Below are 20,809 nucleotides of genomic sequence, written 5' to 3' on the forward strand. Positions count from 1 at the left end.
CCCTAAAAATTTATCTTTTTTAAAAAAAGGTAAAAGAAAAGTGCCAAATATCCGCGCCATGTGAAAAAAACAGTGTTGTATTTTTAAAAATATCACAAAAATTCTGTCAACTGACAATAAAGTAAATAAAAACTTATACTATAAAATTAATTTCTTTTATGATTATTTAAATAAAAAAAATTTTAACCAAAAATATTGTGCTGTATAAAATAGCTATTTTAAATTCCCTAAAAAAATAATGATATCGGAAAATTGTGTCAACTAAATAAAAATTTGTTATTTTTTTTACTTTATTATTCTTGATATTAAAAAAAAAATATATATTTTAATGTTACGGGATATTAATATTTTGCGATATTAAAATTATGATAAATGTCCTAGTTGCAAGGCCGAAATAATTCACGCGATAATGTTTTTCAATGCAACTTTTGTCAATATATAAAAATAACGATTATAAAAACATTATTAAATATTATACATATATTATGAAAATATATTAACAAATTAAAAGATTTTTAATTAATTAATCTCATTGAGATTACGCTATCGCACATAATTATCTTGTCAATCGGCATGATTCTATAACGAAAATGTGTCGATGTATATTTAATACATTTTTAATTCACATATTTCAAAATATTTCGTTCATCTAGAAAGCCGCTTTTGGATATGGAAGACCGCAGCCCGAAGCATTTCGGAAGCAGACGATCGATCTCGCGTCACTGTTACCAGAATCGCTCGTTTCCTTGTATATCCTGTTCCCGAAAGACACATCCCGCGAATACCTCGTTCTTATGCACGGTGCGCGATACGAGATACATTCTTCCTGATCCGATATGTTGATCCCGGGATAAATGAAGACAATCGACAACGAATTGTAGGATTATATTAGCATAGTCGCGCGAATATATGTGAAGTTATGCTAGGAAAATTATTTACAAATATAATTTATGATTTGCAATCCTCCGTTTTCGCTGAAAAAAAATTAACTCATATGCAAAGACTTCACCATCCGATGAAAAAATAATGATCGTAGAGATTTTTTTTCTATTCTTGACATCTTATATAATTGCAAAGTAGCAATGCTAGAAATTGGAAGTTCCAATCGAGTGGCGAAGTTTCAGCAGAAGATATTTAAAGTCGCTTGAAAGATTTCGAAGTTAGCTTTTTAGCGGCGATGATCGACGATGCGCGTGATGATCGTTCGGATGAAGTGAGATCGGAAAACGCGAGCGCGTCGATCTCGTTCGCCGGACCGACCGAAAAGCGTATTAGACGGCACTTTCCAGGAGTGCTCACTAACGACCACACATATGTTTGTCGGATTCGCAGTTTGATGAATGGAAACTGCGCTCTCTATCTAAACCAGAGTTAAATGCGCACGTTGAACGCTCCCCGAGCAACCTAGCCGCGCACGTTACGTTTATTATCGCGATTGAGAGTAAAGTTCGTGAAGACGGTCCCGAGTGAATTACGTTTCAAACTAATATTCTGGACGTGCGTACAGAGATAACTCGATTATTTTTATGCTGATCCTTATTAGAAAAGGCTTCTAATCTGGCTTCTGGAGAGGATAAAGAGGAACTAAGTTGATTTCGCCGTATTAATCATTAATTGCGATATAATTTCACGTCTATCTGTTTCATATCCGTCCGATATTAAATACGAATTAATATAATAGATGTAATAGACGAAGCCAATAATATAGAATACGATACAATATTAATTTCATGATAATAAATTGCGAATGCAATATCACGCACGGGCTGATTTAATTGGATTATGTATTTAGCAAAAGTAAGCACGCGTGATGGAAGTTAAGCACTGAGTTTCGCTCGAGGCAAAAACGGACTATTACGAGCACGTAACTTGGGTAGTAATCTCTCGTGTATGCGGCAAGTGAACAGTTCACAAAGTGAACAGTATTAATCTCTTTCGAATTAAATTCATATCGTACGAGTATAATTGCAATATATGTAGTAATATATATGTAGTAATATATTTTGCCTTTTACATATGAGCAAGTTTTAGAATAGCTTTTGCAGAGAGAGAGAGAGAGAGAGAGAGAGAGAGAGAGAGAGAGAGAGAGAGAGAGAGAGAGAGAGAGAGTTTGATAACAATATATATTAATGAGCTGAAAAAATCAAACTTTTCTATCTGCGTATATTTTTTTGATGGAATATAATTTAAAACGGAATAGAGAGCATATGTGGTTCCAGCAGAAAGGAAAATATATGGCCTAAAAAATTTCCGCGAATAAACTCGTACGTCTCTTCTTCAGCTTAGCAGAAACTGACAGAGAATTGACGGGCCACGCTAAGAGAGATATATCCGAGAATAAATTCTATCCGAATTTACACCAATCAATGTTGGTTTTCTGCCAACGCCGTACGTTCCTGATCATGATTACAACAGAAATGCAAGATGATAAAGATGTATCACCTTTCACATATTTTATAAAAATATCTCTTATTCATTCGATAAAAATCGCACAAATTACAGTACCATATTACATTGTTTTTAACTTAACTTAATTTTTTGATTTATACATTAAATTTTATAAAATGCACATAAATGTTAAAAATATTATCATTGCGATCTGACACATACGAATTGATAACATAAGTAAAATAAAAATATTAAAATTTATGTTTTATAACTTGTAATTTTGTATATAATTGCTTGAAAGACTCGTCGAGTAATTAAGAGACTATTTAAATTTGTCAAGAATTTTTTTGTACACAAACACATACGGATTTGTGTGTTCTTTGATAAAAATGCGCTTTAGCATCTTTGGGAATTTTATTCTGCTACGAATCACGGAAAGTCGGATTCCTTTAAAGTAACCATTAAAGTAACAGTGTTTCACTTTGTACGTCGACACTAACTAGATGTTTCTTGTATAAAAGAAAATAAATTTACGAACGTATACTTTTTAAAAATAACAAACTGAAATGTCGCCGATATATTTCGCGGAAATTTTTAACAATGCAAAAGCTCTTTTTGCTCTGCACATATTTACATTTACAAAGACTTGCTCATATTATTTTTAATAATTAAACAAATTCTGTAAATATGTAATACACAATGCGCTCTCTTGTTTACATGCGTAGGGATCAGATATTGCGATCTCTCAGACTCTCCGATCAGATTCTGTTACGCGCCTTATCTCCTGTAACGTGGTTAATATGAAACACATTGTCGAAAGTTTCCGAAAGAGATTCGCTTTCAGACAAGTTTCCCACACGATGCTGATAACGATAAGTCTCTCTTACATCGGCCGATGCCCGACAAATCTCCTCGGATTCCTTCAATCTTTCGCTACGAGATGCGCGTTTCTCCCCCGCGGCGAGAGGATTCGGAGAAGGAGACCGTTTCCCGAGGATCGGCTACTCCGCCTCCCGCCGTCGAGCCGAGCTCTCGAGGAAAGCTCAGGGCGATTACATCAAATTCTTTTCCCCGTTCGCCCCTATCGCCCGTCCTATCTCGTCGCACACCCCTCTCTCTGTCATCGTCCAGTCCATCCCCCCGTTTCCCCTCGATTCCCTAGCTACCCCCTTCTGATCCTTCTACGCACGCAGCCCCGTTCGAGTGTTTACTCGCGTGCTCGAGTTCTGTCAGTGTCACACGCCGTCCGCCAAACAAATCGATCCCTCCTCACCCAGTTCGCGTGAACGGGACTTTCGGACTGTGCACGGCACGGCTTGACCGATTTTCCTGTCGGTTCAGAAAAATTGCAAACTGGACACGGGAAGATCGAAGATATGCTGCAAGCGTGAATTCTACAGCGCGTAGACGAGGGGAGAGCTTCGAATTCCAATCATATGATAGCATGTATACCTTGTGGAGCAGCTCAGTTTCGTTATATTGGAAAGTTTGTAAAGAATCAAATTTCGAGTCATATATGTTTATATATGTGCGCGTACGTAGTAAACAAGAACGATAACCAGACTTAAAGATCTAAAAATTTATTTATACATTTTTCCAGCTCCATTCGCTTATTGGAATTCTCCCTCGCCTTTCTTGCGACGTTTTACAGCATGAATCGGAAGGATAAGGATTATATATCCGTCACGGGATGTCCGGAAACAATATAAATGGATCTTAATAGGGGTTCAACCCTTCTATAGTGTAATTATATCAAAGCGTCCATCGGTGTTTGTGAGCTTCTATACCTAGCTAAAACACGCTCCATTATCGCGCGGAAATCCTGAATGTCCATAATTGATCTGAATTGATCGCGCATACACACGATCTGCGGCTAACAATCCGCCGTTCTGTACTCGGCCCTGAGGGAGAACGCGGAAGGGCAAACAAAGGCGAGCACGCTCGCGCGCGCGGCACGAGGGGGCTGGGGAGGGAGGGAATGAAAATAGGGGGTCGCGGCGCTCGCGGTCGGTCGCTGCGCCTTTGACCGCCGTTGACCGCCGTCGTGTATTACTTACATGTCCAAGGATCGGCCACGTTGAACGCCTCACTTAGGTGGTACCAAGAAGAACCGGAGTTGGTTTCTCGACGACGACGAGCGGCGCCCGTCGTCGAGTACGCGCGACGCGCCGCACGCGTGTCTGCTTTGGTGATCTGGAGCGAGCGCGCGCGCGCACGCACGTATGCGGGGCAGGCACGCATTCACACGCAACGCAGTACTAGTTTCCGGTAGTCGTGGAGCGGGATTCCTTCCTCGAATCACTGCGCGCACAATTTCCCGTCACCGTCGTCGCTTTTCGCGTCGGACACTGTCATCGTCGCCGTCGTCATCGCCGCCGTTTTCCACGTCGATTGCACGGACATTGTCATTGGCGTCGTCTTCTCGCGTGGCACTGATCCAGCAGCGCGGCTGTGTCACAACACACGACTTCCTCCCTCACCGGTGACAAACGCGTAGCATGACGCGCGTGTAATGTATCTCTCGCGCGAAGATCGAGCACGATTGGATGACGCGAGTGAGCGAGCGAGGGGTTCCGCGTTTGTAAACGACCCCTTTTTTCTCGCCACTATTACCCAGACAAACCGGGTACCTCTTTTTTTTTTTTCTTGACCAACCGGCTAGCTATAAGCGACGGAAAAGAACGAAGGGCGAGGGTAGGTTAACGGAGGTCTGTTTGAGGCGCTGCGAAAGCTTCGGGGTGGTGCGATTTTCAGAGTAAAAAGGAGCACGCTCGCGCACGACGACAGCGAGCTATATATTCGCCGTAGGAAGTCGTGCGCGACGAGCGACACGGGCTTCGCAGACGTTAGCGAGCACTCTGCACGAGCTCTGTCGGCCAGGGATACACGAACGTACGTACGAACGAGAACGAACGAACGAACAAACGCAGTAGTAGAACGGACCGAACGGGGCGGCCGAAAACGCGTCGGAGAAGGAGTAGGAGCGAATATAGGATGCGGCGGTGACGGCAGCGGCGGTGGAAAGAGGAGGCAGTGAGGAGAGAGGCGGAGAAGGTGGTGGCGAGGTGGTGAACGAGGGGATGACGCGGGGTAAAGAGTGGCGTAGGCGCTCGGGGGACGATGGGGTTGATAGCGAAAAGGGGGGTGGCTCGCCAAGCCCGGTGGTCTCGCGCGCGCTCTCCCTTGCTCCGCTTGTTCGGCTTGCTAGTCGGCGGCCGCGCCAGGCTGGCTCGTTTTCGCTCACCCCTGCTTGCGCAGCATCCGCGCCGCCACCACTACCATCGTCACCACCACCATCGTATCCACTTCTACCTCCACCGCCGCCGCCGTTGTCGCGACCCGGCCAAACCCAGACCCGGCGCGGCGTAGGTACCGCGGGCTCGCGACTCCCGAGCTCCAGGCCGCCCCAGCTGCTCGTGCCCCACCACTCGGCGCGAACATCCCCTTCCGGATCCCAGTGCCGTACACGGATGTAATGGCACCTCGGCCGCCCGCGGCTCTCGAGACGAAGGCGCGAATCGACGAATTGATCCGGTAATGAGCGCGCGGGCAGCTGCTTGATGGGTGGGACGATGCTCGCGTCGCGGCTGTCGAGCGTGACGACGAAGAAGAATAAAGTAAATACGTGGAAATGCCGCGGGTTTAATTACGGGTTGCATTCGCATTAACGGCCAGGTTACGGAAACGGCGATATTCTTCGCGGGCCCCCTTTTCGGACAAAGAGCTCTGGACGCAGCCGAGCTCTGGTGGCCGAGGGTATTGACGAATCAAGGGGCGCCGGCTGAAGATCGAGACGCGCGGTTACTCTCGAGTCTTAGGACCTTCGCACACCTTTCCGAATGCCTCTTAATCTCGGATACGATGATAAATGACGTGATCCCCTAAAGGGAATTGGGTGTAGGTTAAGCTTGAAAGAAGCGTGTCGCTTAGAAATCGAACGTATTGACAAATTAAGGGTTGCAGATTAAGACATACGAGAGCGTTACGCGTTAAACATCTTTCTAATCTTTTTCGCGCTCATTATTTTAAAATAAGGGAAGAAGGGTACGTTGCAATGCCTTTGAAAAAAGAAAAACGAGGGAGGCGACTGATTTCGAGAAAAGCGTGCCGCGCTCTCATATTAAGCCGGTATCGAGGGATAGGTAACTGGATAAGAGCGGATAAAATCGGATAGAGATCCCATCGGAATATATTTGGATCCATCCGGATTTTTCCCGATACCATAAGTTCCTATATGGAATTTTTCGGCGATCGGAGTCGGAGGGAGGGGTAAGGGTGGATAAAACCCAGGCTGAGAGCCCAGGCGAGACCGACGACGCGAGATAAACTCCGCGGGCATCCTCGGCGGCTGAGGAGGCTCGCCAAGATATTTTTATGAAAAATTCAGTCCGCACGTTTGTGGCGAGGAATTTTTTAACGAGCGACGCGGCAAAAAGTTTTGCCGCGAATTGGAAATTCCGACTGCATTAGCGAACTTTCGTGTTCGGGATGCGCGCCCAGGACAGTCCGGTTATTATACGCTAAGAGAGCACAGTGCGCACGCGAACAGCTCAAGAACGCTTTAGACTCTTTAGAGAGAGGAAAGGAAGAGCAAGGGAGGTGGGAATGGAGGAAGGAACGTCGGAGACATTACTCGACCCAGTTTCTTGTCCCTAGTAGTGAGGCCGCGCTTGTCTCGCGCATCTACGTAAATGGCCCTCTCTTAAAACGGCCTGGCAATCAAATACGTATAAATGGATCATCTTCCATGTGTCTCTAGATCGCAGATTTTATGAGAGACGGACGATCACGCTCGCGTGTAAAGTGACGTTCGCTGATGCGTTTCGAAAAAAGAATCGCACACGCGTTATGATTCGTCCCCAGCGTTCCCTTATTACATGTATGCGAGGACTTTACGTGCGCATTTTCGCACACGTATGGGATTTTTTTTTCTGCGACGTGGCTGTCAACTTGCCTCAATTTATTCAAGAGAGAAGCCAATAATAATTATTTATGTGAAACGACGATAAGAGATGAAACCCGTTTAATTATCCAGGCAGAAATTATCGACTCAAATCGGCTATTTGCCACTTGAATTAATCAAGCAACGAATCACAAAGGTGGATTTATTCCCGGATATTGAATAATTAAAGCGCATGGAAAAATTTCTTATATCCCAATCGCATATACAAGAAACTCGGAATTAACAAAGAACGAGCATTACGGAGAAACAATTCTTCCAAAGAAAGAGAAAGAAAAGGAGAACCTTCTGATATCATTTTGTTTTGCAACGCTTCGATGCCGTTTGATTCTCCTTGCGGTAGAGCCAAAAGAGTTGTTGCTCTTTGATGACGAACGTAAGAATGAACTAAGTCTAAAGAGAGAAAAAAAAAATCAAGTAATTTAATTGACTGATGATAGACTATGGAGTCACGATGAGTGTTTTTCCCAAAGCAATCGCTTTGGTGTAACTGAACGCGCTAAATATTCCGTTTGAATAAATAATCGCACCTAGCGGATCGATTTGCGCCGACAACGTGGCGCCTGCCGAAAGACGGAGCAATCCTCTAAAAACTGAAAAAAGAGTTACGTCAGCTATAATTGATAATTCAAATTTTGTCTCGTGTGCGAAAATGTCGCGATATTTTGGCTGTACAATAATAACAAAAAACTCAAAAAAAAAAAAAATATATATATATCTTACATTTATTTGAAAAACTGAATAAATAAATCCGCATTATAAAAAAAATTAAAATATAAAATAATATAATTTTTAACGTCTTCGTGAAAGAAAATAGCTGTAATTAATATTTTTCCTAATTTATGACAAAAACTTTTGATCGTGAATACCTCCTGAAATCAACTGCAAGAAACAAAAGAAACGAATAATTTGCAGAAAGAGAGAGAGAGAGGGGAGGGAGAGAGAGAGAGAGGGGGGGGGGGGAGAGATATTTCTACAATTTTTAGTAAATAACTTTTAAATCAATAAGGATCCTAAAGATAAATCAAATTTGCACAAATATGTATTAGTTTTCTTAATAAATGTGAAAATTTTTATTTTGTTGGCAATGTTTTTTTTTCTTGTCAAATTTGTCAATAAATACTACAATACGCGAATTTCCATAGGACTCAATACTAACTTTAAACTTCAATAATTTTCGAACCGTTAAAAGAATTGTGCTCAGATTTTGCACAGATATTCTGAAGAAATAATAGAATAGTCTACGAAATTTTCATGCTTTTGTCAATGTTTTGACATATCACACATACATCCTTGGATACTTTGAGAATATCGAAGATACAATAGTAAATATAGAAAAATAACTTATATGACTTTTGCAAAACTTTCTTTATACATTTGCAACACAACACTCATTTTTTGAAGAAATTATGACGAATTAGTGTATAAGTGTAAATTTAATTTACACAGATTATATTTTACGAAAATACCGTACATAAAGCACATTGTATTGTATTGAAGTGGATATAATGCCTAAGAGAATGATGTGTCCCAGGGCGATAATAAACATCTATCTATCTCTATTTGCGTATCTATCTATACTAATTAAGTTAAGTTTGTATTAGAAATTAAAATTAATAACAACTTTTCCTTTATGTCACATCACGAAAATGGATTCATGAAAATGTATGCGGAAACGTTTAGTTTTTAATTATCATTTGTCAATGTATGCGCGCGGTTTAGAAGCACCTATTATTAAATGTCCCATTAAATTCATTACGTGCTCATACGTATGTATGTATGTATGGACGCAGACACGCACTTCTCGTACGCGTACACGAGCGTGTCATCATTTCGCTCGGCCGCAACAATGAACGCGAAATCGTTCTCCGATGCGGGCCGTCGTCGTTGGGGAAAAGAGGAGAGCATAATGATACTAAATTTCCCGTGACAAACGACGCGACCACTCCGACGGAATACCGGCGGTACCATTTTTAAAGCTCACGCTCCGCTAAAAACGCTCGCGGGACACGCTCGGAGGACGCGCATCATATAAGCGCGTACGTGTTACGTAAATTGTACATGTGTACACGTATACAACTGTGTAAGCGTATATACACTTGTCATGCGTGTGCGCCTGATGTAAACCTGTGTACGCGAGGAAAGCGGCGAGCGTGTCACGAGCCAAAATCTCTCGCGTATTAAATTCGAGTCTCGTGGGCTTGACAGTCGCCAGTCATTTAGAGAGTGGTCCGAGGCTCTTGAGTGCCGCCTTACGGCACTAACGTCGGCAACGCCGATCTCGTCCGCCATCCCCTGATCCTCCATAGAAAAGGACACGGGTACCTTTACCCTCTCTTTCTCTCTCTTTTCCTCCCCGTTTCTAGCAGCGGGTCAAGCTCCGCGCGATCAGCATCGAGCTGCACCACATCGTGTTGCACCAGCGTATCTTGTACACACGCGATGAGTCCACTTGAACGAATACCTTACGACGCAACGGAGGAGGCAGGTGCTCGTCTTTTCTCTCGAGAGAAAAGCGCGAGGACACACAGTCACCGTTTATAGCACCCTGGACTGTAGAAGGAGATGAACATGCACGCCCGCGTGTATATAGGGTGTCATGTGATACGCGCGGAAAGTATCTCTGGAGCAGGTTCGAGAAAAATAAGAAAATATATCCGTATCTATATCCTGCGTTCAATATACCATTATCTATTATTAAAGTGAATGTCTTTCAGAGTATATGTATATATATATATATATATATATATATATATATATATATATATAAATGATGTACATATATAAATGAATCTATTTCTTTGTTTCGAGGATTAGATCTGATCTTATAAATATTTCATATTATGCGCCACCCTATATGGCTCAGAAGGGCGATCGGGGACAAAGGAATACAGAGATGGAAAGGCGAAGAGACGTTTCTTTTCCGTTTGATCGATCCTTCAAGTTTGATTTTCAGAATGAACATTCAGCTCCGAATCTACCGCCGATTGTGCGAACTGACTTTAATCCCGGAAAATCCGAAAAAAATTGTAGACGCTTTAGTTTTACGTAAAACATAGTACAAACTACTTTTGTTATTTTCAATTAGGTTATCAGTTTAAAGATTTTTTTTTGTAAATATATAATAAAATTATCAAATTTTATGATATATTTATAATATATAATATTAATATTTAATATTTATTATACATATAATAATGTATAATATTATTGTATATAATAAGTAATAATAATAGATAATAATATACAATAATTATTATATATTTATAATAGAATAAATAGAATAAATTTATTATATTATAATTATATGTTATAAAATAAAATATAAAGTAAAAAAAAATTTTAGAAGTAAAAAAAAATATAAAAAAAATACTGAAATTAATCACAATCAATGCCAAAAAAACACAAAAATTAATATGAATAAATATATTACCAAATAAATATCACGAGCATTAAGCATTTAAATGTCACTCGCAATTATGCAGGGTGTCCGACAATTCACGCAACACACTTTAAGGAAAGATAGAGGGTGTTATTTTGAACAGAAAAGTCTTGTACCATTTTTTTCTATAACGCTTAATAAAAGAGGTATCATTGAGTGAAGTCTGGCCTATCATCGCCGATCTTCAGCCGGGCGCACGTCGGTGAGCTGTCATAAACATCTGAGCGCTCACGCACACTACCAGGCGCGCGGCTCACCGACCTTGCGTCCAGCTAAAGATCGACGATGATAGGCCAGACTTCACTCAACATTAACTCTTTTATTAAGCATTATAGAAAAAAATGATACAAGACTTTTCTGTGCAGAATAACACCCTCTACCTTTCCTTAAAGGGTATTGCGTAAATTTTCGGACATCCGGTATAATAATTACATGTCATTATAATCATTACAGCAGTAACTAATAGTAGCATTATTAATAGAAGCGCGAGCATAAAATTGAAATTGTATAGTTCTGGAAATAAGTATGCGAACATAGTTGAAAAGTAAACGGAATCTCATACATCATATCAGAATCTCGCACATCACTTGAAAGCAAATTCCAAAGTGCGCAGAGCTGCAGCACAAAAGCTTTCTTGATATGCTACGGCGAAATGCAAGCGATTGTATAGGTTTCGTGGATTGGACCTTGAGTCCTTGTTAGCGGTGGTTCTAAATTGAAATTCCTCGGACAGATAAGGGAAACCTCCCGTCGAGATACTGAGTGTTCCACATCGGTGGTATCCCAAGAACAACGCATTGAGTCGCAAGAAGTACGAAACAAATACAAGAAGCAAATATACTCCAGGGTTTTTATTGAGAATGCCATTAACAACGCGCGCCGTTGATTAGAACAAGAAGTTTCTCGAATTTAAGGAGGTAGGATTAACCTAAAGTAATCGACCATTTAAGGACTATTTCTGGGTGTGTATATACATGTGGCAAATAATTATAATAAAAATTTTTTTTTAATTAATTCAATACTAGAAAAATTCTGAAAATATTAAAAAAAAACATAACATATAAAATACATTATATAAATATAACACATAAAATGCATTTATAAAATTAAAAATTTTTTATAAACTAATTTTTTCTTTCGGAAATCTTGAAAAAAAATTATAAATTTTACAAGCTTCATAAAATACTTTCCTCTGAGTACTTGTATTTGTAAAACGGCGAGTCATATTAACAAAACGAATATGTAATTTGTTAAAAAGTCAAAAAGTCGCCGTTCCATTATTAACGATACATAGAATTCCGATTAATTATCCATTCGTGAGCATTGCAATTAATTCTCACACATTACATTTTATTGTAGAAAAATTCTTATGTCTATTTCTCTTTTCACTTATAAGACACATATTTGACACGACAAAAATGCAAAAGAGAAAATCATCTAATAGATGTTTGAAATTTATACCGTTTTCAGCCATACTATTTCTTGCCTTTTACCATTCTTGAAAAAAATTCCGTGCACAAAAATATTTAAAGATTATTGTCATGTAAAAAGCGAGAAAATAATATATTATAACTCTCTTCAAAAAATCTTAAAGGCACTAAAACTAACTTTTTATCTTAATTTTTAACCATATTATTCTCGTTCAAGTTAAATATGATACATTTCGGATAAAATTTTATCTAACAATAAGTATCTTTAACAATAAGTTAGATTTTGCGCTGATATTTAAAAAGAGAGATACAGAATATAAAGAATATTTTCTACTCCATGATGCCGATTATGTCGACTTGCTAATTGAAAGAAACAACAAATTGCAAAAAAAAAACTGCCAAAACTTTGACATTAAACAGAAATAGAAGAGTCTGTCCGCGTTCAATCGATGCTATTCGTCTGATATTCGCGAAAATCATTTGTCGCCTTTGAGTGTCCCTGCATGACACGTTCAATGGGCAAGTTTGCCCGAACGTATCATGCACGATAAGAAAGGTGCTTGGCCCTTTTGATGTTTGCGTGCAAAGATAGCAAGGATCAGGGATAGAAGGGAAAGAAAAAAAAAGAGTACCTGACGGAGAGAGATGAGATAGTTGAGGACAGTAAGAAATGAGGGCAGGTTTTTTTTTCCATTCACGATCGATCTATCGAGTCTGATTTCTGCGAGGGGCATCTATCTTCTGCGCGGTCGCTCGATGAGTCCATTTCGACATTCCAAACGTCGCGACATCGTTTGTCTGTCGCGTTAGTGCCTTCACGAGAGCACAAGGGTGTAATGTTTGTGGAAAAAGCGATTTTATCGAACGAAGGGAACGTGCAGTATTTGATTCTCAGTGACTCCTAATTATAGCGCACTTCTAACAATTTATTTCACTCTTAAAGATTCTTTTAGAGAGTCTTTTTCGAAACAAATTTATAATTTATAATCTATATAAATTTATAGTTACGAATATATAATCTATATGAATTTGTACAAGTTTAAAGTTTCATATAATGATTTAATGTTTCAATAATAAATACTCATTTCTGGTTTAAACAAAAAAAAAAAAGTTTTATAGTTTATCATAATAGATATCATTGATAATTTCTTAAAAATAAAATGCAATAATCAAGCATCCCAATAATTTAAAAAAAAAAAACGTCTTGACATTAATTAATTTATAGTTGCATGATTAAATTAATTTATAGTTATGCGAAAGACGTTAGAAATAAAGTATCTGGAAAATCAGTGCTGATAGTCCGCGTTAAGGAAGATTAGCCGACCGCGAAGCACCAATAAGCAGATCAGCGATGCGAGGAATCCGGAAGGAAGTGCGAGGTAGGAGGAAGATGTAAAGACAAAGCGCGGCGAGCTCTTTCGCCGTTCGATCGATCTTTCGAGTCTGATTTTCGCGAGAGACATCCGTCTCCGCTACGAACTCTCGAACTCGCCGGACAAGTACGTGATGGGCGCAGGTGGAAGATAAATGGGGAGTTACACTAGGACAGCGTAAAAATGGATTCCCCGCTCTCTCCCTCTCCCTCTCCCTCTCTCTCTCTCTCTCTCACGCTGCGCGCTGTTACAGATGTATCTCAAGCATCTGTTGCAACAATTTTGTGGTAGTAACGTTAGCAGGTTATCAGTATCTCATCGTATTTTGTACCGAATTATTAAGATAAAAATTATTCGACATTATTGCATATAGAAATATCTGTGTAATAATTTCAAGAATAGCGTGTATATTTATGATTTAAAAACAAATAATGAATAAATTTTCTAAACCTTTTATTGACCTATTATTCTATAAATATGATCTCATATGTCTCAATTATATTAGCATCTCGTGTCCTTATTGTATCATTATTTTAAAAGAAACATAAATTAAAAAAAAATGTTTTTAATTACGTTACGATCACGATATAATTGCAATATTGTATATGCCTGGAGTTATTGGAATATTCTTTTAAATTATTCAATATAAACGCAATGTTACACATTCGTGAGTAACATTAAATACTTAATGGTTTCGACTCGTAATTGAATATGCACTCGCTGCCAATAATTTACATAATTATGAAACTTCGAACATTCGCGGATTTCGCTCGCGGACTTACCGCGACATGGAAACTATCGCGGACAATGTCCACGCGCGTGCGGCGCAGCACGTTGCCAAAACCGGATAACGTCCCAGTAATATTCGTGCTGGCGTTCATTCATTGTTAATCTGCCTCAGCGCGGGAACAATTAGCTCCCCTTCAATTTTTTACACTGCGGTCGAACGAGACAAGGAAAATATTTTGCGTTCGAGAGGTTTCTCGTATTTAAAATTCCGACAAAAACACGTATTGTATCGTGACAAATATTTCGACGAAAAAAAAAACAAAAAAAAAAAAAGAGAGGGAACGCAAAAGCAATAAAGCGAGATCTCGAATTTTTCAACGCTCGTGTCGCCATTGTGTCTGTCGCCGTGGGTCTGTCGACGCGTTTAAGAGCGAAATTTTGTTGCATCGGTGATCATCGGCGAATATCGAATCAGCGGTTTTCGGAATATCGTCTTATCCGAACGACGAAACTGTCGAGAAGCCTGGCTGCGGGCTTACCGCGGAAAATCAATAGCCGCTGTATATGAAAGATGAACTAGAGAACGTTACGGTTTCTGGCAACGGTGACGCAAAGTTACGCCACTACTTCGGAACATTTTTAACTATTTCTTGGAATTTTGTTTGTTTGATCAACTAGTTTCGCCGACGGCGGTCTTTGATGCCAAACCACGGTATTCACGGCCCGAAATACGTAAACCGTTCGCGCATCGATCGCGCTCGCATCAAAAGTACAGTGCACGAGAAACGTTTCTAAGCCGTTCGCGATTCGTGAACGAACTTCCTCACGGTTTAACGTCCTTAGAAGGAACGTTGACGAATACTGTTTCCAATATACATTCCGAATAGACGACGACGTAAGACTCGCGCAATACGTTTCCAATACTCGCGAATACATTTAACGAAACGTTCACACAAGTGTTTCGCTATTTTTTAATCATCGCGTAAATAAACATTGCAAAAGCATTGCTTGATATTTTTTTCATCGACATTCGCAAATAAATATATACATATGTATATGACGCATATAAATTGTTTATAATGCCAAAACACAACGTTTTTCTTAAAGAAGGTCAATCGAAAATAAACAGAGAATACATTCCTAGAATTGTTTCTTATTTTAATTTTAAATTTTGTGAAATTTTGTGAAGACTAAACTTAACCTTTCTTGTGAACAAATTTCGATAGAATTTATCATGCATTATCATGTTTTGTAACATTCAACATTAAATATACACCGATAATAAAACTTTAAATTAAAATTTTTGAGGAGCACAAGTTTCACTAATTTAATTTTAATGAACAACGAGGCATCTCAGTAGCTTAATTTGCAGAAGCTTTTACGACTAATTACCATAAGAAATAATTGATCCCAGTTGGTTTAAAAAACCGTTATTAAATTAAAAATCGGCATTCACAAACAATAAAATAGCATTTTATACGTTTAAAAAATTATATCTTGTAACTTGCTACTCTCTCTCTCTCTCTCTCTCTCTCTCTCTATCTTTTAAATATTTTGAATTCCATTAGTTTTTTAAAAATATATCGCACTATAAATTCTGTGGAAAAAATTCGCAGAGTTTGTTCACTGTATGTCTTAAAAAATTAAAATTACAAAATTGTTACTACAATTTTTATGCATTACTATAATTTTGCTGGAAAATATAATGAATTTATATACGTATTGCATATTAAAACATATCGTTTCTCGATTAACTCATTAAACATTATATTTTTTAAGTTATATATGTATACGTAGTTATTTTTATACATAATTTATATTTTAAATTTATATATAATATTATTTTTTTCTTATTATATTATAGAGAGAATCTAATTTAAAAAAAAATAGTTTTTAAAAAAATTCTACAATATATTTTTATGGCGACAGCAATGTAGAATTAAACTTATTTGAAATTTTGAACGTTATTTTTTTAATATGAAACGGATAAGAAAATAGATAAAAATAGAAATATATAACGTGCCTAAGGGAGTAACCCCCGCAATTTGTCGGACTTAACACCGATGTCTTAAAGATTTCAGACTTATCTTAAGTCCGCTATTGGCGTTAATGCACCGTTTGCGTGATCATTTTGCGTTGTAAAGGCAAATCCCAAATTGAAGTGGCTGTTAATACTTATAAATAATCCTTGTTATAAAAAGAATATTGCCGTTAATGGTACGCGGTAATCATTAATTCAAAGATTAATAACTACTTTAAAAACGTCAAGCACAAAATATATAGAATAAGATAATAATAATAATAAACACTAAGAATCGAATATTTCACTCAATGCTTTCTATAGGAATAATAGAACGTCTTTTAGATTCTTTAATTTTCCTCCATCCCTTGCAAAGGGATCAAAGTTCGATTATTGAAAATAATTTTCCGCATTCTTTACTTTCCACGTTTGTTGTCCCGAAAGATTAGTTTTCTTTCGTTCGAATAATTCTCAAAAAATAATTTCATATTCATTCGACATGTTTCATATGCAATTTAACGTGATATATTGACATCTCACATTCGTCAATCATAAAAAAGAAGTTATTCGTGCATAGAATAGATAATAATTACAACGATCATTCTTTTTAAAGTTCATAGAAAATGATTAAATATCTTGAAAGTGATTTGAGATATATGTCAGTTGAAATTTTTTGGGGGTTTCTAGGTTTTATATAAAAATCAGAAAAGTTTTCGGTATCCGTCAAGTAACCAAGCGACTAAACCAATTATGAAAAATTTGTGTTAAAAAAAGTCACGACCTAGTTGTGCTGCAAACAATGGCAAATTGTTCTCATCTGACAATGAGATGAGAGGTCAATGGAAACTTCAAAATTTTTTACTCGTTACTTTTAAAAATAACGAATGCTTGAGATATATATGTTTGTATTACAATCATACATACACATACACATATTTTGGGAAAAAGTTTTCAAGATATTTTTAAAGCATGAGAAAGAAAGAAATGTTTTTAAAATGTTTTCAAATGTCTTTTGGCGTCATTATGCTATCAATCATGCGCGTCATATTTGCGTTTATAAAATGACACGATACGCAAGATTGATGTAAACAACGGCGAATCTCTTTATTTTCTTATCGAGATAACGTGTTCTCGATGTACTTAGCAGAGTAAATCTGCTTGAAACAGAATTCTTCTCATTCTTATTGTATATAGCACACGAAGGCTGTCTCTAATGCAAACGTAAAAATGTATAGAAGTAAAAAGAATACCATTAATTCTTTTCCAATCAATCGATTTCTTGGGCTCGATTACCGTCGACTCGATTGCACTGGCTTGATACAAATTGCGCGCGCATTTTCTACAAGCTAATTTAACGGGAATCAGACGGGAATTATCAAGGCAATGAAACTAACATAAGATTTTTATGCAGAAATTGATTGAGATATCAAACAGACCGAGACATTATTGAAAATGATTACAATTATTTCGTGAGATGTTACGTGTTATATAAGATTAATGATCATTCATTTTGCCAGTACCATAAAAAATAAATTCTCTACAACTCGTTTAAAGTTATTTGAAAAAATTTGATATGTAGTTTATATGATAAAATTATATCTTACATTATAATAATAATAATTTCTAATTGTTGTAAGTAATGTAATAAAAATATAAGGATTTTTGCGAAATGGATTTAAAGCTATCCAAGTCAAAATACTTTTCCTACTTTTGACTTTAATGTTCTAATTCTACTTTGATACTTTAAGTAGGTAGATCATTCTAGCTTAAAACTACAATATTTAATCTATAGTTTTGTTGGGAGCTTCTCTCTCTCTTTTAAATATTTAAGGCAGGGACTGTTTATTTATTTAAGCTACACAAAGCACAATCTCAATGATACATAATTTCTATATAAATGAAGTCTATCAAAATTCTTTAGAATTCATAAACATGAAAAAAATGGAGAAAATAGAAAAATGGAGAAAAATTTTGACTCGGATATAAATAAATATGGCCCCTTTACTTTAACAAAATTTTAATTTAACGATTATTAAAAAAGACTGTATTTAAAATATCAAATTATCGCTAAAAGGAAATTAACAAAAGATCGTATAATCAGGAATATTTTGTACGCATAATTTGGGAAAATAATGCTTTGAGAAAATTGAAAGCTAAATTGCAGAATTTTTTTGTACTCCCCATACACTTGTTGAATAAAATTTTTAATCTGTAATGCAAGATTATTTCAAGATTAGGTATGAGATTGGTGAAAATAATTGTGATTAAAAATGCGTCGAGAAACCAGAATTTCACCGAAAGAAAATTTATTCGCAATTACGCGTGCCTATAATGACGCAGTCATCCGCTTCATTCTTTTTTGTCCGGACCATCAGTATTTCAATTTCACAAGCATCGGAAAATTTTCGCGATCAATTTGAATCTCTCACAATATACTATTGATTTTATTTATACTACTGATATATCGATGGAAACTTATAAAAAACCGCGAGTTTGCTGATGAGAGAATTATACGCGGATAAATGGAAAACATGATGTTAATGAGACGAGTCTGTGAATTCTGTAATCAAAATTTAATTCCATCTTATTAATTTTTTTAAGCATAATGCGTACGTATTTGATCTGTTATCTCGTTAACGAGTATTCCCGGCCAGGCAAAACTCAAACTAAATCGGCCAAGGATACGACGTGACTTTATGAGATCTCTCTTATATTAACGTTATCTCGACTATTCTATCCTTATTCCACATAAAGAGCGTGCCCTCGCAAGGTCCAGATGCACTAAACTTTTTTCCCCCTTTTTTCACGAGACCTGGTTTTTGTCGTCCACCAATTAACCGACTCGAAAGTGCTCCTTTTATATTCCCCGCATACACTTATTGCACTCATCTCTATGTATATCTTTTTGCCATAAAATCGCTCGCCAGATGTGAATTGCGAACGCGTCTAATATCTCACTAATACGCATGAGAGGCAACTCTCAATTCCTCGTAGCGATATACACTGTATCTCTATAATCCTACTGATTAATGCAAGAACATATTCGAATTATGCAAGATATGTTTGGATTATCGGATTATAAGTAAATAATCACGTGCTTTATAGTTATTTGTTACAATTCATAAAATATTCTTGCAGGGCAAATTAAATTTTTGCAAACTTACTTTTGCGTTTATTATTATTTTATCGAAAATTCAAGTAGCGATTGTCATCATATTTTACTTAAAATTGAAAATGTTATGCAAAAAATAATGTTAATTTAAAATATCTGAATATACATACGGGAAAAAGTAGGATAAAACCGTGATTTTACTTTACTTTCCAAATTACATTTTTGGATTTATTTTTTTAAAAAATATCAAAGAATAAAAAAAATCTGCTGACTATTAATAGTCTTTAGTAGAACTTAAATTATGAGAAAACGAGGGTAGCTGGTGAAAAAAAAATTTGGTTACCAAGGATAACAAGATTTTTTTGCAAAAGTCAAAATACCCGGTATATTGGAAAGTAGAGTAAAATCGGATAGGCGAGTCAAAGCGAATACTTCTGTTTCTTTGTGATAATAAGTGCTACTATCTTTGCACAACTCGTGTTATTAGTTGTAGATTAATGCCATCGTTATTTTGAGATGAACCGTGTCCACGTGCACACGATATTTCTTTTTTTGAGAGAAGTTCAAAATTTTCGGGCCAAAAAAATCGATATCGAAGCAACAATCGACTCGTTAGGGACTTTTTTTATATAGAGCATTTGCTTCGGTAAATGCAGCATTGCATTTCTGTGCACATTAAAGAGTATATCGCACTAATTTTGATCGTCACTTCATACGCCGGAATATACAATAGCCATCGTGTTTGTTATTTTCCTCATGTTGAGGCAAAACCGGATACTTACACTCATGTAATGAAAAGAGAAAAATTGTTATCCTGACTTTATCTTCCTACAAAAGCAGTTTACACCTACACTTATAAACCAAAAATTATCATTAAAAAAAAAAAATTACTAAAAAAAAACCTTTTGAGACTTTTAAAGTTAAAAAATTAAATAAAAAAGTCCTGCAGCAATGTAAAATAAGAAGATATCTTTATTTGTGATTTATGTCAATAGAATATATCTTTGTATTGTATTTTGATTGAAATAAATCTAGATTTTTAATTACACATGTTTTCAAATAAGTTCCTAATCCAATTTTACCTTATCGATAATATAAAATCAGGTATTTTGACTTCTCTAAAAAATCCTTAGTAAACCTATCCTTAATAAATAAATATTATTTTTCAAAAAACTAGCCCCATTTTTTCATAATTTAAGGTCCATAAAGACTACTAACAGTCAGCAAAATTTCTTGTACACTCTGATTTTTTGTAGGAAGACAAATCCAAAAAAGTACCCCCCGTTTTACCCTACTTTCCTCTATATAGAATCAATGAAATTCAAAATATAGCGAGATTTATCGTTTCGACATTG

General features: G+C 37.0%; 2 protein-coding genes across 2 annotated transcripts in view; one reads left to right on the plus strand and one right to left on the minus strand.

The window, feature by feature from the left end:
• LOC126849760 (uncharacterized) overlaps positions 1–5,711 on the minus strand; it is a 65,194-nt gene extending 59,483 nt beyond the window's left edge. The window contains exon 1 of the mRNA XM_050591961.1: positions 4,446–5,711. The gene's annotated coding sequence lies outside the window, so the exon portion shown is untranslated. The remainder of the gene's footprint in view (positions 1–4,445) is intronic.
• Positions 1–20,809, plus strand: part of LOC126849781 (zinc finger protein 32-like) — a 39,985-nt gene that overhangs the window by 7,398 nt on the left and 11,778 nt on the right. The window lies entirely within an intron of this gene.

Source organism: Cataglyphis hispanica, chromosome 5 (assembly GCF_021464435.1).
Source record: "Cataglyphis hispanica isolate Lineage 1 chromosome 5, ULB_Chis1_1.0, whole genome shotgun sequence".
Taxonomy (NCBI): Eukaryota; Metazoa; Arthropoda; class Insecta; order Hymenoptera; family Formicidae; genus Cataglyphis; species Cataglyphis hispanica.